This window comes from Girardinichthys multiradiatus, chromosome 1 (genome assembly GCF_021462225.1).
Source record: "Girardinichthys multiradiatus isolate DD_20200921_A chromosome 1, DD_fGirMul_XY1, whole genome shotgun sequence".
Lineage (NCBI taxonomy): Eukaryota > Metazoa > Chordata > Actinopteri > Cyprinodontiformes > Goodeidae > Girardinichthys > Girardinichthys multiradiatus.
Genome location: NC_061794.1, coordinates 35,482,079 through 35,506,827, shown reverse-complemented (window position 1 = coordinate 35,506,827; position 24,749 = coordinate 35,482,079). Strand labels below are relative to the sequence as shown.

At 40.3% G+C, this 24,749-nt stretch overlaps 1 protein-coding gene and 1 long non-coding RNA gene across 4 annotated transcripts in view; one reads left to right on the top strand and one right to left on the bottom strand.

Moving 5' to 3' along the window:
• The window catches only part of dlgap4a (discs, large (Drosophila) homolog-associated protein 4a), a 140,476-nt gene that overhangs the window by 108,109 nt on the left and 7,618 nt on the right, over positions 1-24,749 (bottom strand). The window lies entirely within an intron of this gene.
• LOC124870166 lies at positions 16,189-23,657 on the top strand. Of its 3 annotated transcripts, none has more exons than XR_007038716.1 (4): positions 16,189-16,317; positions 17,185-17,267; positions 17,770-17,922; positions 23,480-23,657. It is a non-coding gene; the product is annotated as an uncharacterized LOC124870166 (long non-coding RNA). The 3 variants fall into 3 exon arrangements; XR_007038718.1 differs by having other exon boundaries at positions 17,770-17,942; XR_007038717.1 differs by lacking the exon at positions 17,770-17,922.

Here is a 24,749-nt window from a genome sequence, read left to right as displayed (position 1 = left end):
CCTAGTCTCTAAACAAAAAGGTAAATAAACACAAATCCAAAAACAAGGTCCAAAAATGTCGCACCCCGACACTCTGAGTCATACTTGGAAAAACTCCCTCCTGCTGCAAGCATTACTTTGCAGCAGGTGTGAAGCGGGGTCTACAGAATACCCATGACTGAAATGCACCATCTTAAAATTTAGTGGAAAGTTGCAAATCACACACAGCAAGGTCTCTGTGGCATTGCAGCCTAATAAAGCTACGCATTGTCTACCTAACGTCAAAGCAGAGCTCTAATAATAGCAAGCTTTATCTCTAATTATTCTCTTTTATGTTGCGAGGCATGGAACAAATTATTAGATGAGCCGATGCTGTGAAAGCTAAAAACAGAATATTGCATAATCAGGTGACTTTGCAAAGGCGAGTGCAGTTTTATCTTATTGTCATGCTGATTGAATGAAATCCAGAAGTGATGAGAGAGTGGAGCAGCACAGAGTGAGAGGCGAGTTTATCCTCTGGCCTCGAGGTGGAACGAAGGACAATGAAGCTCAGAAGGAGAATATATTGCTCAGGACTTTTACATACTTATACTGTCATCTGTTTCTGTCAATCATGGGCAGAATAAACCTCAATTTGCTTTCATGTTTTAAAAACTGGCAGAAAAGAAACAGTTTAAAGGACAATCATGACCAGGAAAAATAAGATTTTCTTCAGCTGAACAGCAACTCCCAGAAAGAGGATCTGTTAAATGGGACACATTAATTTAAATTTTGATTCATGTATTTCTTGACAGACCTAGCCTAAAGTCAGAGCAGCCCAGCCGACAAAACACAGTGTTTGCGTGTTATTTTTCTGCATGTAAACAGCTTTGAGCCAAAATAGGGTGCCTCATTCTCTTCTCAATTTTAAGCACTCTTAAGGCAAACTATGTTTCTATTAAAACAATTTTTTTTAACCAAAGAAGTCGATTTTGGTGTTTAAAACAAACTGAAAAGCAAGAATGAAACAGAAACCCAATGACCCTCTAGATACGTGTTTGTGGTAGGACCAAAATGCAAAGGAAGGTCGCCGGACCCAGACGTATGCAGGTAACATCAAACCAGGCCAAGGCAACTAAGGAACACATAGACACACAGAAGAGCAGGAAGAACCAATCAAGAACAGTCAGTCAGTCATCAGTCAGTCAGTCATTTTTTATTCCATAGTGGGTCGCGGGAGAGCTGGTGCCTATTTCCAGCAGTCTATGGGCGAGAGGCGGGGTACACCCTAGACAGGTCGCCAGTCGATCGCAGAGCAACACACAAACAACCATCAACACACTCACTCATACACCTACGGGGAATTTAGAGTGACCAATTAACCTAACAGGCATGTCTTTGGACTATGGGAGGAAGCCGGAGTACCCGGTGAGAACCCATGCATGCACGGGGAGAACATGCAAACTCCATGCAGAGAGACCCCGGCCGGGAATCGAACACAAGATCTTCTTGCTGCAAGGCATCAATCAACAACAAGACCAGATAATTAGGGGAAACTCAGGACAGGTGTGTAACAGACTTCAGGGAAACAGAGGGAATGAAACCAATTAACATTATAACACAGAACAGAAAGTAAACAAAGACTAAACTAGGTTTGAAAAAAACAAATCACGAACTAATACACAGACAGATCCTGACACCCTCCACAAGACTTCAAGCACAGTCTTAGATGTAAAACTATAACAAAGTGAAATAAAGGTTTATTTGGCTTTAATTAACAAAATATGAGTCTATATTTACTAAACTTCAGATGCAGTAACAGGTAGATATACACCAATCAAGCATAACATTAAGGTAATATGCCTAATACTGTGTTGGTCCCACTTTTACTGCCTTAACAGCCTTAAAGGTGTGCCTTGGTATCTGGCACCAGGATGTTACTTCACTTACTGTTTATAACGTTCAAGAAGGTGCTTCATGAATCTAACTTGTTTGTCCGATACAAACTGCGGATGCTTACTTGGATTGAAATCTGGGGAATATGGAGCCAAAGTCAACATCTCAAACTTGTTTTTGTGTTCCTCAAACCGGTCCTGAACAGTTTTTTCTTTGTGTCAGGGTGCATAGTTTAGACAGACATTTGGCCCTTCTTAAACTCACTCAAATTATTTCGCCCACCTGTCAGACTGGAGCTAATTGTGCAAAGAAAGATGCTTCATAAAATGAAGCACATAATGGACTAGCCCAAGTATCCTGTTTGCAAGACAATACTTCATCAACAGAGTTGCTTCAGTCAGAGGTTTCTTCTAACCTGCTGAAAAACAGAAAGGTACAGGAGATGCCTCCTGCCCACAGCCATCACAATCTATATTGACTCTTTGAAGAAACATAGATAGAGGTGCTACAACACTGAATTTAATTTTAGGATTAATAAAATATTTGTGATTTTCTTCCATTTTCCAACACATCATATTCAAGTACAAAACATTTTTAATTGTTGCCTAATATATCCTGCTCACTAACAAGTGCAGTGATGAGAGGACTGTTGATATGGGCAATTTTAGACAAGTAGCTGCCTTAACTGAATGGCATGTTCTCTTGTCTTTCCAATTCTGAAGAGCTACTAAAAGAAATGGGTCTGTGTGACATGCAATACTTATACCCCAGGGAAGCAGGAAGAAGGGAATAACTAATTAAAGGTTTCTAGAAACTCTGATCAAGTTTAATAAGTGTAGATTTAAAAGGTGCTTTAGTTACTACTCTTTTAGGAACTGTGAGGATGGCCATTCATGGCATAAATCATGTAGCATCATCGGTGGGTGCCTAAAAGAGGTCAATACCCACACCTATAAAGTTACTGCTCCAACCTCACTGGTCAGACAGTCCTAGATGCAGAATGTATTTTTATGAATACGATTTCAACAGAGGAGTAGACAAACATATTTGAGTTGCAACATTAACTCGTTATTGGCAGTCAGTCGTTTTTGTCCTTCATAGCACTCCAACTTTAAATATTTTTGACTGACTCCAGGACCAAGCCCTTTATATGATGTTAGCAAGATACATTTCTGTTATGTTTTTGGCTAATTTGTGCTACTGCAATACTATTAGTGTCCCCATCTGGTGGCCTTGTGAAACCTTTTTGCAGACTTCTCTGGATTTGTTAAAAAGCAGTTATTTCTTAAAGTGGATTTTGTGTTATGCTGAATAAATGTAAAGAAATATCAGTGTGAGACACATTTTTAACAATACATGTGGAGAATGTTACTTAATATGGAAAATAATAAGTTTGCTTAAAAGCTTTGGTGAAGTTTGGTGATGTTATTTTCAGTCCCACTTGCTATGTTCTCATATGTTATATGAGAATGCTTGTGAAGTTGGTATTTACCAGTTCTGAAGAAAACAAAAAGTGATCCAGTCTCTGTCACTGTAACACCAATATTAACAATGCCTAAAAAAGACACGAGAAAAAGTCTCATTTAAACTTTATTACATTTATTAAAATAAAAGAGACATGAAATTTTAAGTGACCGATTCCCAGAAATACCACATTTACACGTTTTTCCATATCTCTCTTTATTTTGTTACTTCCTCGACTACTCCTGCTTCTACGTAAATCTCTTCTGCAATGATCTTTGATTTGTTTCTACTATCTGCATATCTATGCACCAGGGATTTAATTTTCACACTTTCTCCTTTTCCGAATGGTTAGCTTGGCTCCCAAACATCTGCCTCTGAGCTGAAACTTGCACATGACTACACTGTTTCTCTCCATGTCCCTACCGTACTTGGACACCACCACCTGTGAAGGTTCTAAGAAAGAGCTTCTGCCAGTATCACGTTCTTGGTTTGGATCGGACCAAAGTGCAGATAAGAGCTTGGCAGCCGCATGATGAGAGGAAGACTTTTCTTTAATTAAAGGTCTCCAAAACGTAACATAATCCAACAAGTACAAACATGAGTCGAGCCAGAAACAAAAAAACAGAGTTCAGGCGTGCGACCAGGAGGTCGTCCCCAACAGGCACAGTGTTCAGGCGGGCGACCAGGAGGTCGTCCCCAACAGGCACAGAGTTCAGGCGGGCGACCGGACCTGCACCACAGAGTTCTGTGGCGAAGTAGCCAGCGAAGAGGTCGACGATCAGGAAGCCGGCGGCGTTGAAGCCAGCGGCGAAGAAGCCGGTGTTCTGGAGGCCTGCAGCGATGTAGCCAGTGAAGAGGCCGATGATCCGGAGGCCAGCGGCGGAGAAGCCAGCAACGAAGAAGCTGAAGGTCAGGAGTTCGGCGACGTGGCCAGAGGAACCCAAGAAGTGAGGTCTTAAGAGGTCTGCGGCGAGGATGCAGACTCCTCGGAGGTCTGCGGCGAGGATGCAGGCTGCCTGGAGGCCGGCAGCAGAGATGCCCGGGAAGCCCACGAAGCGAGGAGTCAGGCGGTCTGTGACGTGGCGAGATCCTCAGAGACTTGAACCTGGCATCCGGCTTGGACCCAGGCAGAAACCCTGTAAACTTGAACCTGGCGTCCGGCATGGACCCAGGCAGAAACCCTGAAGACTTGGCCCTGGCGTCCGGCGTGTACCCAGGCTTAGAGTCGTCAGGTGCATTGTCAGGTGCATTGTCAGGCGTACGGTCAGTCAAAAAGTCAGTCATCACATAGTTGGGCTGTGGTGTGTCAGGCAAAGAGTCAGGCTGTGGTGTGTCAGGCAAAGAGTCAGGCTCTGGTGTGTCAGGCAAAGAGTCAGGCTCTGGTGTGTCAGGCAAAGTGTCAGGCTCTGGTGTGTCAGGCAAAGAGTCAGGCTCTGGTGTGTCTAGCTGTGGCGTGTCTGATCCTGGGTCAGGCTGTGGTGTGTCTGGCCCTGAGTCAGTTGTGGTGTCAGACTGCGCAGGAGCACAGTCAGTGGGTCCTAGAGCCAAGATCTGAGGCGGTCCGTCCTCAGACCCCTCAGGAAACTCAGGAACTAGGATGAAAGGCGGTCCGTCCTCAGACCCCTCAGAAAACTCAGGAACTAGGATGAGAGGCGGTCCGTCCTCAGACCTCTCAGGAAACTCAGGAACTAGGATCTGAGGCTCTGTAGACCCGGCGGCGGCCGGCTGAGGCTCTGTAGACCCGGCTGCGTGCTGTGAGTCCAGTGGCTTGGCTGCATGCTGTGAGTCCAGCGGCTTGGCTGCATGCTGTGAGTCCAGCGGCTTAGCTGCATGTTGTGAGTCCAGCGGCTTGGCGGCATGCTGTGAGTCAGCGGCTTGGCTGCATGCTGTGAGTCCAGCGGCTTGGCATGCTGTGAGTCCAGCGGCTTAGCTGCATGCTGTGAGTCCAGCGGCTTGGCGACATGCTGTGAGTCCAGAGGCTTGGCGGCATGCTGTGAGTCCAGAGGCTTGGCTGCATGCTGTGAGTCCAGCGGCTTAGCTGCATGCTGTGAGTCCAGCGGCTTGGCTGCAGGCTGTGAGTCCAGAGGCTTGGCAGCAGGCTGTGGCTCATGAAGCTTGACGGCGGACGGATGTGGCTCATAATCCTTGGAGCTCTGTGCTGCTCTAACGGCCACAAGAAGAGGGTCGAAAGGACCTCCAGCAGAAAGAGGAGCTGGAGCGTCGAGCCATCCCTCCGCAATGAATTCGGCCTGTAGAACAGAGTGCACCAGATTCAGATCCTCTGGATGATCCATTAGATGAAGCACAAAATCACAGCAACGTCCCTTCATGAAATCCTCTTTCATTTTCTCCAGCCTGACTTGAACCCAATTCAGGGCTGGAGGCTGCACCGGCGACTGGTGACCTGCAGAGGGCGCTGGGTGACCCCCCCACCAACTCCGGGGAAGATAGCCGCGAGGAGGCCATGGCGGATGGACCCTCCGTAGAAGGGTTGGAGGCGCCCATCCGAACCTCCCCAATGGCGACTGTTCTGCGGCGACGACGTCATCCAGGGCGGGAGCCGAAACCAGAGGGGAATTCGGCCGCAGCAGGTGCCGCTGCAGACGAAGATGGATCCGCAGGAGCCGCTGCTGACGTGGATGGCTCCGGCGAAGCAGCTGTGAGCAGGTTGAGCTCGGCCGGAGCTGCTGCAGCTGGGGTGGAGAACTTGCGACGAGGGCGACGTCGCCTGGAGGAGGAACAAGCTGGAGAGGTATGATTCCGATCCGGTAATACATCCATGGGGACCCGGTCAGATACACCGAGACACTCCATCTCCTCCAGCAACAAAGGCGAAGGTAAAATCTCAACACCCTCTCCATACATAGCCTGTAACGTCTCCTCTTGCTGCTTTATCCACATTTTAAGTTCTTCAGCTCTGTCTGCTTGGTCCTGTTTATGGCTGGTTCCTAATATCACGTTCTTGGTTTGGATCGGACTAAAGTGCAGATAAGAGCTTGGCAGCCATATGATGAGAGGAAGACTTTTCTTTAATTAAAGGTCTCCAAAACGTAACATAATCCAACAAGTACAAACATGAGTCGAGCCAAAAACTTACATGTGTACATAGTTCTGTAACGTAGCAAAACTGAGCATAAACAAGGGTAGTGAACGAGGAATAGTGACGGAGGAACCAGCAGGGAACAAAGAACACAGACCAACTAATATACAGGGAGAAAACAAAGGCAGGTAATCACAGGAACTAAGAACAGGTGTGGCAAGGAGACATGGAGGCATAAGGGACAGGTGGAACTAATTAACAATAAAGGAAACCATAGACCTAAGAACGGTTAATACAAAAACACAAACCAAGTCCAAGGATGTCATACCATGACAGCCAGAGCTGTCAGAGTAAACAAACAAATATTGGGGGCTTTCAAATGCATGAATGCCAAGCTAGCTGAACCAGTTCCGGATAAAATTCAACAAAACAGACATTTTTATAGCTACACATAAAGCTGGTTCTGCTCACTTTGTTTTAGTTGATGACTGTACATTGAGGAAGTGTGTGCAAGAAGACCTCCCAGGAGCCTGGTGTGAAAATCAATGAGTCACCTGGTTGTTGATTTACAAAAACACAGTAAATCTTCTATAGTAAATCAGTTTGACTCAACAGTCCTCTCAGTCTTGCCCCTAGGTGAAATATTTTGATAGCCTCTTTTTTTGCAGTGATGATAATAGACTCCTGTGTACCAAACAACCAGAAAATTCCACCCTCTTTCCACCCTTTCACTCATTAAGGCACCAACCACCAGCACGTCTTTCACTGAGTCTAGCACTGTAACAGCAGCAACTTATCGTTTGAATTTTTCAGCGTGGAGACTCAGTGGATAAGGATTGTTCCAATAAATTTTATGTGTAAAGCTTGATTGCACTGATACATTGTCTTGAAAATCTATGCATACCCCTTGAACGATTTTAAAGTTTATCATGTTACAGCCACACCAACACAACAGAACATTAGTGAACAGACAGCATCAGGAAGACCAAGGTACACAGCAGACAGGAGTAAAGTTGTGGAAACACTTAATGTGTTTGCAGTGTGGCCCCTTGCAAACTTACCAAGACATGGCACTCTACCTAAACTGGCAGGTTGGATAAGAAGAGTATTATCAGCAAAGCAGATAACAGGCCTATGGTAGCTCTGGATGAGCTGCAGAGATGACAACTATTAGTTGTGCACTCCACCAATTTGACCTTAATGGGAGAGTAGCAAGAAGAAAACCACTGTGAAAGGAATCCATAAGATGTTTAATGGAAAAACATAGTGGTGGTAACATCATCCTACGAGAATATTTTTTTTCAGCAGGAACAGAGATGCAGGTCAGAGTTGATGGGAATATAGGAAATTGAGCAAGAGGCTGGAAAAGACTTGAGACCATGGTGACGGTTCTGTCATGTAAAGTGAGTTTAAAGTTGAACCAAACTGCAGACAAGAGCTCGTGATCAGCATGCTAGAAAGTTTACAGAACATGCACGAGGAGAACAAGACATGCATCAGGGGAATGCTAAATCAGGGGAATGTGTGACAGCTATAGAGGAGAGCAAAAGAGGGAGACTAAGGGAAGGTGAACAACTTACACAGAGGGAGCTGAACTAGAAACAAAGGAAACAACAAACCAAGAGGGAAAAAGACTGGTACTGATCTAAGAGAACAATTATGTAAGAAGCTACACATAAGGAATGGACTTATATTTAAAGACCCCAATGACAATAATAAACAACAAAGAATGAACTGAATATGGCAAGACTATACAAACATAAATAAACAAAGAAATTATGAGAAAAGCAAATAAAAACTAACAAACCTAAACATATACAGTGATAGTGGAATGATTGAGATAAAAAAAATACTCAAATGTTCGAACAGACCAAAGTCCAGACATGTATCAAATAGGAATATATGCCAAGACTCAAAAACTCATTTCAGAAGTCTTCACAGAAGACCTCCCACCAACCTCACTGAACCTGGGCTGAGTTGCAAAGAAGAACAGGCACAATCTGTCTATGAATATGCTGGTAGAGGTAGACCCCAAAATCTTTGAAGATACAAGTGCAGTGAAAGGTGGTTCTACAAAGAATTGACTCAAATTGTACAATTACAAATGAATGACAATTTTTATTTGGAAAAACCTTCCATTTTCCTTGCACTTTACAATTATGTAGTACTGTGTGCTGTTCTAACACACAAAATCCCAATAAAATACTAGTTTAAAGTTTCAACGTCTCATTATGTGAAAACTTTAAAGGTGTCTGAATAATCTTGCATGGCACTGTATATAGAAAACTTACTTTCATGTTAGCTAAGCCATGCTTGGGTAGTTCCCATTCTGCTAGGAAGAATTAGCTTGTTAGGGGAAGCAGCCACTTTCAGGGTATACCATAGCCTTAGAGTAATGCTCAATCAGCAGTAACATTGAAAACGTATTTAGGTCTCAAAGTTACATGAATGCTTAGATCAAACAGTTTGAAGCAGAGCATTTTATCATGATTGGATGATTAACCTGTCTTTTTGCTTACATGTCTATGGTTCATATCCATCATACAAGCATATGAAGCATGGTTTTACATAATGCACATTCCATAACAAACATCTCCTGTGATATAATTATGAGATTTATCATTTGGATGAGGAAGAGCTGACATTATCCGTGCAGGGACAATGCGGCATGCAGGCAGGCAGCTTTAATACTACAGTGGTATGGCAGGTTCAGCTGAAGGAGAGGCACTGACACCCATACTAATGAGACTACACAGCGCAGTGACCAAGCGTATGCAGGCAGAAACAATCATCCAGCTTCCACTGTGCATGCTGCTTGAAGACTCCCTGCTCTCCCCTCTGGCCATCTATCTGTCCCACCTTTAGGGCACTGAGACAAACTATAAAGCTTTTTCTACGAGGAAAACAAAAACAAAACTAAAGAAAACCATCATAACTGGTGCTATAATAATGACAACGGCTAAATGACAGTTAAAGAATATGCAGAAGGATAAGGACACAAAACATTATTATAAAACAATCATGTCAGCATATGCAGTCCATATTTGTGAAAATCAGATCAATGTTTCTGGTTAACATTTTTGTTTAAGCATATGAACATCTTTGGGTTTACTACATATTTATTACAGAAAATGCATTACTGCAAGGTCTCTAGTTCAAATCTAGGCTGCACAATTTTCTCTATGCAAAGTCTGCATGGTCATCCTGTTTATGAGTGTCTTTTTTTCTTGGTTCTCCAATGGTACAAAACCTACATAGAAATAGAAAGGCCTGACATGAACAAGTGATCCACCAGGCCATTTTGGTCACTGCTGCTCTCTTTCTGTAAGCATGATGCAACCTGCTCAGCCGAAGCTCAAGGCCTGAACATAGTGAAGCACGTTACTATAAAGCTAGTCATTAATTATTACAGCGTTCAAAACAAGGCATTCATTTATAAAACTGAAAAACAACTTGATTTAACTTTCTCAACACATGATTTAATGAAACTACAAAGGGAACACCCTCAGCAAAGTGAGATGCTCGCTTACCGGAGGCTTTTTGCAGCAGATTCAGAAATAAAAAAATATAAAGCTATGCATGTTTTTGGGGAAGTGTTACAATATTACAGCAGCTGTTTGAAAACCAGGTAACCCAGTGCTGAATGAGAGAAAACAATCCAGAAACCATTTATAACACAATCACAGTACTATTACAGATGATGTAAGGCAAGGCAGGTTTATTTATATAGCACCATTCATACAAAGCAATCCAAAGTGCTTTACAGGAAATAAAAAGAAAAATAATGTTACTTTAAAAACCTTCAAGCTTTGAAATTCATAGCATAAAAAGGAACAAATGTTAAAATCTCAATCTCACACTTCAATCACTCATCAGTGACCAGGAGACTCTTTAATGAAAAGCTACTGTAAACAAAAATATTTTCAGCCCTGGTTTAAAGGAACCACCAGTTTCTGCATATATCAGGTTTTTAAGGAGTTTGTTTCAGACCTGAGGAGCATAAAAACTAAATGCTGCCTAACCTTTTTACTTCTGGTCCTGGGAACACTGAGTAAGCAGGTCTCTGAAGACTTTTGTCTTGAACCACTGCAAAACAAATTTCACTACGGGTTTCAGTAAAGTAACCTTGAACCTTGAGGGGTCTACATGGTTCATACTTGAAAAGCAACTCAGAAATAAATTTTTGCCCAAGAACATTTAGCGCTTAATAGACCAATAGCTGAATTTTGAAATATATTCTTTGACAAACAGGGAGCCAGTAAACTGATTTAAGAACTGCTGTGATATCCATTCTCCTGGTGTTGGTCAGGAGCATTTGGAAAAACTACAATTTCCTGATTGATTTTTTACAGAGACCAGTAAATACTTCATTACAATGATCTAACCCACTGAAAATAAAAGCACTTACAAGTTTGTCCTCCTTGCACATACACATACTGCATGTAATACTGATAAAAGACATGGTGAAATTTAAGATTACATTTAATATTTTTTTTTTTGCCAAAAGGATTTTTTGACTTTTCACAAGGCATACATTATTTAAAAAGCTTTACAAAAATATTTTTACTTTTTCTAATAAATTTGTGCTATTTTTCTATTAAGTGTAAGATTTACTTACATGATATACATATCTATCAAAAAGATTTTTTGATTAACTAAGTGTAACTTGATGAGGAGGAGGAAAAAGGAGTAGAGTAGGAAGTCCTTTTCATTTTTTTTTTACTTTCATTGTTGATTTGCTGAGAGGTGGAACTTTCTCTGTCTTGATCACTAATAAGGGACACAAATCGAGTTAGGGTCCCAAAGTAAGTTGTCATGGCGACTGATCCAGGTAAGTAAACCTGCTTTAAAATACTGAAAATCCTGAAGTGCACCTGAAGTTAGAACCCTGCTTTCCCCAAGCTGTTTCTCTTCTGTTCATTGACTCACCTGTGTAGCATTCCGTAATCACTCCCCAGCATGAATACTGCTTGTTTCAGTTGCACATTTGTCACATCCTCTGCTGCTCTCATCCTGTTTCTGAGGCACTATATGACTATATGACTGAAAATATGAGCAAAACACCTTTTTGTTTTGTTTGGCTTTTGTAGTATGCAAATAAATGCAGGCCAGTATGACCTTTGAACAGCCTTTGGATAATTGAGTGATTGCCTTTTGATGATAGGCAGATGTTCTCTATGCAGGTGGTGAATCTCAGGCTAATATTAGCTCAGTCTTAGCAAGCTTCCTTAGCTATGCATCAGAAAGCAAAGTAAACTATGGTCAAATTCAAGGCTAATTTAGGACTTCCTCTTTTAGGGCCTACAGTGCAGTCATTCTGTCACTTTGGGAAGAACTGAGACTCAAATATACCTTAAAGAGATCCAGAACTTGCCTTCTAGCCATGCTTAAGCCTCAGGAGCATGTTTCTGTCTCTTTGCATACAAGTCTTCACAAACTGCCTGGCTCCCACCCTACTGTGAATTATGTAACACTGGAGCTTACAATGAAGGCACCCTGACTGTGGAAATACAAGTAAGGATTTTTAACCTCAGTAGGACGTGGTTGGAGGCCACAATATTCAGGTCTTGTTGATGAAATTTACAACAAGACAGCTCAGGGTGACCTGCTCACTGAGTGATGCACTGAGTTGTCAAAGAAATTGCGCAGACGTGGTAACCTCTACACCGCCACAAACCTGCTACAGATGAAATGTTAAAGCCAGTTCTATGTGGATCTTGTTAATCCTGTGTCCGTGCTACACACTAACAATTGTTCTTTACATACAGTGAAAAACTCACCATTACTGTGCCTATATTTTTCAATGATCCATTATTTGGCCAGATTCTTGTTTATTTTCTCTTTGCATTTTGTTCATTTTAATTACTGGTGGCCTTTATTTACAGTTACCAGAAAGGAAATGGGCAGAGAGAGAAGTGGGGAAGACATGCAGCTGAGGTCTCAAGGTCAGGAATCAAACCCAGGACGGCTGCATTGAGAACTATAGCCTTTGTATATGGGGCGCCCGCTCTACTGTTACACCACGCAATGCTCCTTCTCTCTCCTTTTGTCTTGCAGGCATTTTATTTCCCTCAAAATCTCATATGAAGAGATTTGTAACATTTATCCAATGTTGTGACAAACTCTGCTCTCAGTGTGTATTCTCTACTATCCATGTGACTTTGAGTGCTACTTAAATACAAGCACTTTGCGCAATGACTGCGGGTGCACACAAACTCACAATGAATAATATATAGACAGCTAACTGAAGTATAAAAATGAGGACAGCTGTGATAAGCGTTAATTCCCTTGATACATTTTAACAGAGTGAACATGTGATCACATTGTTATGCAAATCTCTTTCAGTGCAAGAGCACTATATACTGAATCTCCTTAGTTTGGGAGGATTTACACTTCTGAGATTAACAAAGGACACCAAAACACATCCTGGCTGGGAATATGTACATTTCTGAAAATAAATGTTTCTGTGTACGCTATTGCCAAAGTCATAACTTGGATCACAAATGAAAGTTTTTACACCAACTTTTTATAACAAAATTGAGTGTTTGCATCCTGAACCATAAAGAGTTTACTTCTGGGTAGGAGTGCAGCCAGGAATTCTGGGCCCCATGACAAAAAATCTAATTAAGCTGCTGTCACCACATTTGTAGGCTCTAACTGACCAGTCAAAAGCTTTACATAATTAACTTTAAAGGCTTGCAACTGTCTTGCTTCCTGTAGTTCAATGATAGTACTAGCTCATCATTTGCTGCTAGTGAGTTGTACATGCAACGTCTGCATACTGCAAGTTCGCCAATCGCGGTTAGATGCAAGACAAATGTTCTACAGTTTAAAATGTATATTTTAAACTGTATAATAGTTATAAAATTATAACATATTAAAAGTATAACTTTGTATAATTTCTCAACCAAAATAACTTAAAATATATAAATGTCATCATCTTAAAACAACAGATTTCTGAACAAGATAAGAACAAACGAACTCCTGGAAACCCAAACTCTTGTCTCAAATAAGCCATTTGACCGCTATCACTGCCCTTGCTCAGCTTGACTCACCAAGAGCCCAGTGCCGAGTCTTCTTGTTAGCAAATTCAGTAAGTCTTTGTAGTATAGCTTTCTCTTTCTCTTTTTTCTATTTCCTTTTTTTGCAAACTTGATTTCATTATTTTTCCAGGCAGCATGGTCATCTACTGACTGTTACTAACCACCAAAATCTTGACCTACCTTTTAGGGCCCCTGTCAGTCAGAAGCCCCAATTGACAATTGGAATTGTCTACTTTTTATTATATTTCTTATTTTTCTAACATTTTGCACATGCTGCTTGCTAAATATATGCACACCTTTAATATCCAGCAGTTGCAAGCAATTATTGTGCTTAAAACTTTGGTCTTTGTTCAACCTCCCAAATGTAAGACTTTTCAGTGAAAACAAAGCTTTAGCATAACAATACAATTGAATTAGCACAGTGATAACACACACTCCATGCATTTCATCTTCCTGTCCATCACACAGTGAATGTAGGTCAATGCACTGCACAGAGCTGCAGCCAAACCTGGCATTTTTAGTTTGATTTAGAAACACTGCTGTTTTTTTTGTTTCACCAGGAACTGTTTATAAATACTTCTTGACAAAGGATTTCCAACTCTAGTTTTTGAGTATCGATCAGGGATCAGATGGCTATTGAAATTGTAAAAGGTCTTCACAACTGTTGTTTAAAACTGGGAAAACAGAACTTATAATGGGGACATTACATCTGTAGGATTGCAAGGTGGTACAGTTGGTAGCACTGTTGCCTTGCAGCAAGAAAGTCCTGGGTTCGACTACTGGGGGTCTTTCTGCATGGAGTTTGTATGTTCTCCCCATGCATGTGCGATTTCTCTCCGGGTACTCCGGCTTCTTCCCACAGTCTAAAAACATGACTGTTAGGTTAATTGGTCTCTCTAAATTTCCCTTAGCTGTGAATTAGTGTGTGCATGGTTGTTTGTCCTGTGTGTTGCCCTGCGATAGACTGGCGACCTGTCCAGGGTGTACCCTGCCTCTTGCCCGTAGACCGCTGGAGATAGGCACCAGCTCCCCTGCGAAACTGTATGGAAGAAGCGGGTATAGAAAATGGATGGATGGACTTTATACCTGTTTAAAGGGACAACAACACTTTGACAAGATAAACAGTCTCCTCAGAGGCAGGATAATCATTTACGGCTCAAAACGTCAGATAATTTGCTGGTTTCTTGTAGCATATTGTTTCTGTGAAGTCAATGATGGCATGGCAAACTACTGTGAGAGCCATGATCCACAAATGGTGTGAATAAGGAACCTTCCCAGCAGGTGTCAGCTTGCAGCAGGAACATAAGTCAGGAACATACAGACGATTCATCCAGGACAACATCTAAAGCACTGCAGGCCTTACTTGCCTCAGTTAAGATCAATAACAAAAAGAACACCTATGGGGGAGGCAGGGGGGTGTGTGGAGGTGCGCAGGGGTAAAGCGTGTGATTCAGCCATTGCATGTTTGAGTCCAGGCCCCGTTGACCATTGCTGCATGTCTTTGCCTCTCTCTCCACCCCATTTTTCTGCCAGTTAACTTACAAAAATAAAGGCCGTAGCGTCGCAAAAATCTAAAAAAAAAAAAAGAAAAAAAAGAAGGAACATTTATAGAAGATTTTCATGACAGAAACCACTGCTGACCAGAAATGACACTAAGGCTTGTGTCACATTTGCAAAAAACATCTTCATGATCCCCCAGACTTTTATAAAAAATATTTTGTAAACTGATATGAAAAGAAATTTACATTTTGAAAGATGTGCTTTCTATTTCATCTAGTATAAAACTAGAAAAACAAAGTATTTCAGAAAAACAAAATCATACCCACAATCATAGCAGTGGTAGAGTGATGGTCTGGATGGTCAGGCCCAAGGTGTCCTAATTGGGACCATGAATTGTGCTAATTATCAGAAGATCCAGAGTAGATTCTCTGACCATCAGTTTGTGGCATTGAGCTTAAGCACACTTATGCAGAAGGAAAATAATCCAAAGCACACCAGCGAACATGCTTCTAAGTGGATCAAAAACCACAAAAAGAAGGTCTTGGAGTGTCAAAATTTGAACTTATATTCAATTGCGATGCTGTGGCATGACCTTAAACAGGCTGTACATGCTCACAAACCCTTGAAAGTGGCTGAATTAAAAAAAGGTCTGCAAAGAGTGGACAAAAAGTTCTTCACAGTAATGTAAAAAACACATCCAGTTATTGGGCTTAGTGAGCTTTTTCCATACAGCAAAGTTCCTTTGAATGGATTTTTCCCCCAAAGTAAATAATAAATAAATATATATATCCCTGATTTTAAAGTTAGTTTGATGATCACTTGATGAGACATTTAAGTGTGACAAAAAGCAAAAATGGAAGAAATCTGTAAAGGGGGGCAAGCTACATATTCTCAACTGTTTTATTTTGGTTGTTGAGTTTTGTGTCTATTTCATAGAAGCAAAACAACCCTTTTGAAAAGATTTTTTTGCACACTGGTAACGATGAACATATGCATATATAGATTTGGATTTATAAAATATTTTCAAAGAATAAATGCGAAAGGTGACCGATTTTTTAAGTTGTAATATTAAGTAAACAAGAGTTGTACTCAGATATCTCATTTTCCCCCAAATGACCCGACTTACAATTTTGATTCAAGCGGTTGGCTGGTTTCACAGAAATATGTAAAATAAACACAGGATCTCAAGCTTAGGAGAAGGCCTCTAATGTGTTCAAATTACATGACAACCCCACAGAAAGCAACAAGCTTCTATTTCACTGACCTGGTTACTGTGGTGACAACACCAACACTTCTGTGTAAGAGGCTATTCGGGGAAGTGTTAAATGTTTTTATAATCAATAAGGAGTTTAATATAAAGTCGAGGGATGCAGAGATAAATAGAAGATTACCAGGAAAACGAATCTTCTATGACAGGTCTGCTCTAAATTCAGGCTGCATTAGAGTGAGAGAGAGCGCAAGCAAGACTTTACCTTTTCAAGCTCTGTTGTAGAATATGCTAAATCTAATGAACAGGCTATCTATGAGTTAGGGTAAGAATCAACATTCTCTAGCAACAGCACATGGAGACTGTTGTTTTAGTCATTTTAATGCAAACTATGATAATCATTAATGTAAGATGTAACAGTAGTTTAAAATGTCAACTGTGTAATATTTTTATCTTTTTTTAATACTAGTGAGGTCTTATTGACCTCATCTCTTATCCTAACATAAAAAAATCAATGACCATCTAGAAAGAAATACTTTGAGTGCTGCTGTTATATCATATTATAGTTCAAGAAAGAGGAATCTGTCAAATTAGCATCTGCAGGTCAAATCTTTAGAAAAACAGGAGATTAAGAATTGGCAGCAAAGCTCTGATGAATGCATCTCAAATCTTTTGCAAACTGAGATCAGTGCAAATTGGAGCCAATTTGTTTATATTTTGATTTATTGGTTCTACCTGTATTACTAAATACAACTTACTTGACATTGCTGATGAGGTTTGTAATCAGTGTTATTGCTCTTCTGGAGCTGTCTTGCTTTATTTCATCTTAAATTATGGCATTGACTTACTGTGTGCACAGACACGATTAAATCAAAGCAAAGTCTGATGTAATTTCCCAGTCTCCAACTTGAGCTCACTGTAATCTGCAGTTTGCAAAAAAGCCAAAGTATTTCTTTTTTAAAATGCTTCACTGAAATAGGCATTTTATTTTGGTGGGTGGAGTGTTTATATGAACCTGTTAATGTGGACAATAAATGCTTTCTGGAGTGTTTTAAGTTATTTTGTCATCTTGCAAGGTTGATGCTGCCGCTGCATATTCAGGACATGACAGTGGAACACTCTGCACCCATGTACAGCACAATCAGAGAGCGGATTTTTGGTAAATAATTTAATGCCGCTTGCATGCTGAATGTTGGGTTACTGTTGTTATCAGAAGAACCATATTACTAAAAGAGCAATCTGTGTTCTCAGGCAAGAAGAACTAAAAATTTTCAAATGAAAACTGCTGCTTAGTTACGAAGGAAACTGCAAATCAGCATGAAGTCTTGTGGTCCAGATGTTGCTTTGAGCACCATATTTCAAGTTTAGAGACAGATGCTTTATCAAGTTTTTCATTTAAATAAAAATAAGAAAATTCTGACCTCTATAATAATTTGCTTAAAGAGCCAGTCTTTGTTGATGCAATTACTGGATGATTTGACACTTTATTGCCTGGATGTTTGGGGAGGCAGAAAGTATTGAGTTTCAGTTTAAGTACATGAATAATTCCTTCTTGTGGCCTTAAGATTAATTGATATTTTTCTAAACAAAATGAAATTATTTAAACACTTAGCAACTATTTCTTTGCATAGTAAGTTGTGGCAGTCTCAATCCCCACACAGGGACCAGATGGCCTGCTTAAGCATAAGGGATCCAGAGGTAAACAGCACCCGCCTGGAAGCCAACACAAAAGCATCCTCACTGGCTGCTATATCTGGATATTAAACAAAACGAAGAGGACTGAACTCTGTTCCTGCATGTCTGAAAGCACTGAGGTGGGAAAAACAGGCCAAGGGTGAGGTCACAAGGTGTATCTGAAGTGTACTCCTGCAAGAAAGCAAAAATGTTGGCTCATCCTCATCACTTGATCATTGCTTATTTTCTCAAAAAAAACTTGAAACATGCAGATCAACGAAAAGCCAAAGCCCATCTGGCCACAATCTTAAAAGGTTGTTGATAAAATATTCTGCTTATATAGAACAGAAATGTATTATTTTTATTTTTTTTAATGGATCTTGTTAACGTTAGGTGCCGGTCATTTTGCCCTTTCAATATTTTGTACCTCTAGGATTTTGGCTGCTTTTCATGCAACTTTACTGGGTACAAAAGGGAACCAATTTCTAGAAGGTATACCTGCCATAGAGACATTTCATACATGTTTTGACAGCCAAGGATTTAAAATTGTTTTCTATCATCTACGTATAATGTGTTGTTTAGTTATATGACTTCAATAAATAGTGTATACTAGCTGGAGGTCGCTCAGAGCTATTTATAAAGTGAAACTGGCCAAAATTGGGATCAGAACCAAAAAGAATGGAAATGTGAAACATTATTTCTTCTTAAAATAATATAAAATTAATTTACACAAGTTTTAAATATTTTCATTTCTATGTATGTCTTTAATTCATGAAAACACCGACTACAAAAAAACAAACTCATACATAAGGGTTAAATGAATGTGTACAAAATATATTTTTTACAGTTCTGAAATTGAAGTAAATGGACATTATAGACAAAACAGCATTGCATGGGTATGAAACGGGGATATGAAATGGCTGAGGGTTCAATTGACCCAAAGTCTTTTCAAGAGTTGCTGTTATTGACTACATTAGATTTGAAAACTGCACCACTATTTGTTCTCACCATAAAAAGCATTTTTAAATGATCAGTATCAGAGTCACTAACTAAAGTTAACTCTATCCTTGTTTTTCCACCTTCTGCGATTGTATGCGAGCTGGACTCATACTGGAAGCCAGCGAGCCTTGCAGCTTCACAGGCTAAAGGCACAAGCATTTAAAAAAAAAAAAGTCATGTTTTTATACACGGCTTTCAAAATGCATATAAATAATTATTTTATAAAAATAAATCTAGGTTTTCGGTGACAATAATCCTTTACAATGATTTTCACAGTAAAAGGGAGACTGTATTGGATGCTGACTTCTTCTTTTCGGTCCATGTCATGTGACCTGTTCTGTATGTTGAGTTTCTACTCCTGAGGGACACAGAGTGCGGCTGAAACTCTAATCATTACATTTTACAACGTTTAAAGCACAGCCCTAAGTTTGTAAAACAGTTAGGTTTTGTTTTCAAACATTTGACTTAAACCTTCCTGAAATTTGTTATGAGTCAAATTAAAACAAAAAGACAGAGTAAACATGCTAGCATCGACCTGGCACTTCTTCAAAGTACTTAAAACGAAAACATTTTCAGCCACAGACATGAGTGTACTGAAGACTGTAAATGTATGTGTCAAGCCAGATATATCCATCCATCCATCCATCCATCCATCCATTCCCTATACCTATTTATCTGTGTGGGCTTATGGTGGGGACGTTCTCTGTCTCCAGCAGTCATTTGGCAAGATGGGGCCCTAGACAGACTGCCAGTCCATCATAGGGACACACAGTCCTTCTGCAATTCAATTCAAAAATACTTTATTAATCCCAAAGGGAAATTAAATGTTGTAGCTCATTATGTAGGTTTCTTCAAAGAGCCGTTGTAGATGCTGATGTTTGCTGGCAGGAGGGATCTCCTGTAGCACTCAGTCTCTTCCTGTAGAGGGTGCCGCTCACAGAACCAGCACCCTTTGTAACTGAAAATAAAATAAATCATTGATGTTCTGGTGGGGATGATGTTATCCACACAGAAGTTTATATTGTCGGTTACACACTCAGTCATGGCATTGATGTCCTCTCCATGTGGCTGGCACAGTGCGTCCCAGTCTGTAGCCTCAAAGCAACCTTGCAGAGCTTCTTCAGCTTCCTGTGACCATTTTCTCACAGTCCTCTTTATTACGGGTTGGCTCTGAACAAGGGGCTTATATTTCGAGCAGAGAAAAACAAGATTGTGATCTGATTTGCCTAGAGGAGGTCTTGCTGTAGAGATGTATGAGTCCTTGACATTTGCATAAAACAAATCCAACGTTTTGTTTTCTCTGGTAGAGCAGCTGACAAACTGTTGAAACGTTGGAAGTGTAGCAGAGAGTGAAGCATGGTTAAAATCACCAGAAATTGCCACAAACGCATTGGGGTTTTGTGTCTGTAGCTTAGCAACAACTGAGCTGATGGCATCACATGCAGTGTCGGCAACAGCGGAAGGTGGAACGTAAACTGTTGCCAAAATAACACTGGTGAACTCTCTGGGTAAATAATATGGACGAAAACTTACTGCCAACAGTTCAATATCTGGACTGCAGAGATGGCACTTCACAGTTACATGTCCTGGATTACACCATCTGTTGTTCACAAGTACTGACAGTCCACCTCCTTTACATTTGCCACTCCTCTTTAAATCTCTGTCTGCTCCTATGGTTAAAAAGCCCGCCAGAGAGACGCTGGAGTCAGGGATATGATCCTGCAGCCATGTCTCAGTAAAACACATGATACTGCATGCCCGGTACTCTGGCTGGGTCCTTTGTAGGGCTTGGAGTTCATCCAACTTGTTTCCCAACGATCTCACATTGCCCATCAAAATCGACGGAAGAGATGGTTTGAACTTCCTCTTTCTCTCTCTTCTCTTAGCTCCTGCTCTGCATCCACAGCACCTCCTTTTCAACTCATCAGGGATTTGGGGTTGTAGTTGAAGTATTATTTGAGCTTTTGAGATATTAATCAGCTGCTCCCAGTTGTAAGAAACAACCCCGTTGACATGGCAATGCATCATAACAAATGTCCAAAAGTAGAAAAGTATTAGGAAAAATCCTCCAAGCCACACAGCATCCGACACCGGAGAGGACAGTCGTCCAAAAAAAATCATCTGTATCCACCACAAGAGGAATTGTTCCCAACAAAGAACCAATCAGAATCAAAAGTAACAGAGCTACTCCAACCTGCCGCCACCTTGAGTGGCACAATTTTAGAATGTAAGGTAACAGTGTTAACATCTGTGCCACCACACTGTCCCATCATATATATCTTTAGAAACAAATGGGCCTATGCACATGTGTCAGGACATTTTAGTAGCTTTCCTGGCCGAAATAAATATGTGTTGGAGTAGCATATATAGCTTGTCCTGCAGAAACTCTGACAACAGTATCAGATTAGGACACAGACAGAAATCTCCAGATAAGGACGTCCCTAACATATAACCTAAAGTTTAAAGGAAAGGAGACAAGGAGAGTATAATCATTAAACACTTATTCAAACTGTATAGTTGGGTTCTTTAAAGATGTTATTTTTAGATATATGAATATTTGGTAACAACATTTAGTTTAGCTTCACTTAGGAGAATTCAGACCAGACCAGAAAGTGAAATATGTGTTGCTTAGACAATCCAAAGCCAAACTTTAATTTACTTTTTGTTGTAATTCCTTTCTGTTTGTCTTCTTGCAAATTGTGCTTTATTTTTTGTGCTTTATACCAGCAACTTGTCAGAAATCGCTGATGAAAATTAACCTTCTTTTTTATAATTAACCTGTTTAAATTAATATGGCACATTTCCATGAAAAATTTATCTACTCGTGTTTTTTTGTGCATTGCCCCTTCCATATAATTAAGAAGAAACAAAAAACAGATAAATATAAACAAAAGTTATGAGACAGAATATTTTTTAAGTTCTTCTGAAATATGTCTTTTTTGTCCTTCTTTCTATTGTTAGCCAATAAGTATCCCAATTAGGATCTCTATCAAATTGCCCACACCATCTATTGCACAAAAGATGCTAACTAATGATATGTAAAAATATCCCTTTAATGTCCAATATTCACTGCAAAAATGTGCCCCCCTCATATATCTTTCAGAATAAATGTAAGTAAAGGATAAGGCATTAACTTAAATTTAGCAACCCTCGTTCTTATGGTTTGTCTGTACAGTACATGTAGTTTTTTTTCATTGACACTTGAATCTTGACAATAATGGCATCCCAAAACTGAGCAATGCAATGCATTTCAAAGGGTGCAGATAAGCCTCTGTTGTGAGGCATGCAAAATGGTGGTGATGGCATCAGGCATGATAACATGAAATGCTGGGTCCATATGGTGCTCAGGGCTTAGATGAAGGCTCACCACACCCCCAGGGTCAAGTCTTAGTTTGAGTGAATGTAATTGATGACATGAGGCAGAAGGCAGGCAGTCAGTGGTGTTAATCTTTGAGAGCTCAGATCTGCTCTCTGACCCTCTAACAAAACCCAGTGTCTCTGCACAATGACTCTCACTGCCGAGCAAAGGATGAATTAAAAAGGTTAACCATCTCCTTGTCAATCTGACTTTGAAATGTTTAGACAATCGGATTGACAAATAAATCTTTTATTCAGCAAAATCAAACAACATTCAGTATCTTACAAAACTACTTGACTTTTCTTCATTTGTCAGAAACCTTGAACCAGAAACCTTGAAGCAAAACAAATGAGTGCATTATTATAACATGAAGGAAAATGGTTTTACATACATGGTTTTCAAAAGTATTAACGAATTAAATCTGAAAACTGTAGCATATTTTTGTATTCAGTCCCTTTTCTCTGATACCCCTAAATAAAATCCAGTGGAACAAGTTGCCATCAGAAGTCATCTAATTAGTAAACAGGGCCCAGAGGAGTAAATAGTCTGAGGAGCTACAGTGATCCAATGCTCAGGTGGGAAAATCTGTTTACGTACAATTGTTAGTCACGAACTACACAAATATGGCCTTTATGGAAGAGAGCCAAGAAGAAACTCATAGTAGAAACAAAGCAAGCATGTTGAAGAAGTTGCTCTGCTCAGATTTTCAATGTTTTTCTGGCAGAAAACTATTCACCCCACCATGAAAACTGGTGGCAGCATCATGCTGTGGAAATGCCTTTCTTCAGCAGGGGAAGGAAAGCTGTTCTGAGTTGATGTGAGGATGGATGTAGCTAAATGCAGGCCAATCCTGGAAGAACGACTTGAGATTGGGGTGAAGATTCACCTTCCAGCAGGACAACAACCCTAAACATACAGCTAGCGTTCCAATGGCATGGTCTAGATTAAAGCATATTCAATTGTTAGAATGGCCCATTCAAAATCCAGACCTCTCTCCAATTAAGAATATTTGGCAAGACTTAAAACTACTGTCCGCAGACACTCTGGTTGAGATTGTGCTATTCTGTAAAGCTGAATGGGTAGAACTTTCATTCTCTAGATGAGTAAATCTGATAAAGACATACCCAATAATCCTTGCAGTTGTAACTGCAATGAAAGGTGATTCTACAAAGTAGGGATTAATGCGAGCTGAATACGAATGCATAACACACTTTTCAGATTTGTATTTTTTAAAATGTGAAAAGCATGTTTCATTTTTCTTTTACTTCATAATAGTGAGCTACTTTACTGAAACGCAATTTCTTTTTGTACCTGATCTTTTTTTCTTTGTGTCCACACAGAAATAATTAACGCAAACCTGTGACTGAAGGCCAGTGGATATTACAGTGAAACCCTGTGAGCTGTGGTTCTGTCCAAAGAATATTTTTACATACACACCACCACCCACAGACACCAATGAACTGCCCTAGAAATCCAGGCAAAGGTTGAGGAAATTCTTCTTTGTAGTCACAAAATAAAACATTCAGAAGCTTTAAATATCGTCTTGTTTTATAGAATATCTGCAGCCTTCCCTTCGCGCTTCTGTATTTCTTCCTCCATGCACCAAATATTTAGTCATAATGGTTCTAGCCTATTTTGTATGTTTACACTCATATTTTTCCTGTGTGCTAAGCAGCAAAAAAAGTACATCTGTTTATGTAAACTCAATTTGGATTGTAAATATCCAGACAAAATTATTTTTGTTGCTTTTTTTTCTGAAGAATGTGTGAAGTGATGAAAACAGTGACATAAACAAACAGCTGTTCCCGGGTTGCTTTGGACACCCGAGACGTAATTAATCACCAAGGGACTCAGACTCATTAATGGCTACGTGCTGATTAATTGTCCCTGCGGAGGGCTCAGCTTAACATGTAAATATCTGTCAGAGGATCCACTATGCGACGGAGCCCAGGCTGGGACTTTTCTGTAAGACGACACATGCAGGGAGATAAGACTCTTGTCAGGGGGTTTACTGTAAAAATCGTGCTGCTATTTTGAGCTCTGCTACAGGACATACATTTGACAGATGCATAAAGGAAAGTGGAAGGTGTCACAGAAACGTGAAATCTTTATGATCTTTATGACATTTTATGGATCCATGTGCTTCCTCTGTCTTCTTTATGATTTCACATGCTTCTTTTTGCTGTGGTATATAAATTGGTAAGGGATCAGAAAGAGAGGAAGAAAGCTTGTTGAACAGAGTGACCTAAAGCCAAGAAAGGTCACTGACTCAGCAGCACTGAGAGGCATCAACACTGGTAGACTTTTATGACCTACAGCCACCTTCATCAGCTCCCATCTGAGATGGACTCAGAACAGCGTTACCCAGGTCATAAAATCATTCTCAGTTGAGAAGATATTGGATTGGAGGAGCTGCTCTCTTCAGAAATGAAATAATACCATTCCCGCTCTTCATCTGAGTTTTCTGCCTTCACAAATTTAAAAGAGTGATGATGAGACAATGGATGAACAGATGGAGCACTAAGACATTTCACCAGAGATAGCAAGGAAGCGTAAGTGAGCTCATTTTCCTGTTTGAACTGGAGTTGCACTGGTGCCTTGTTGCTATGG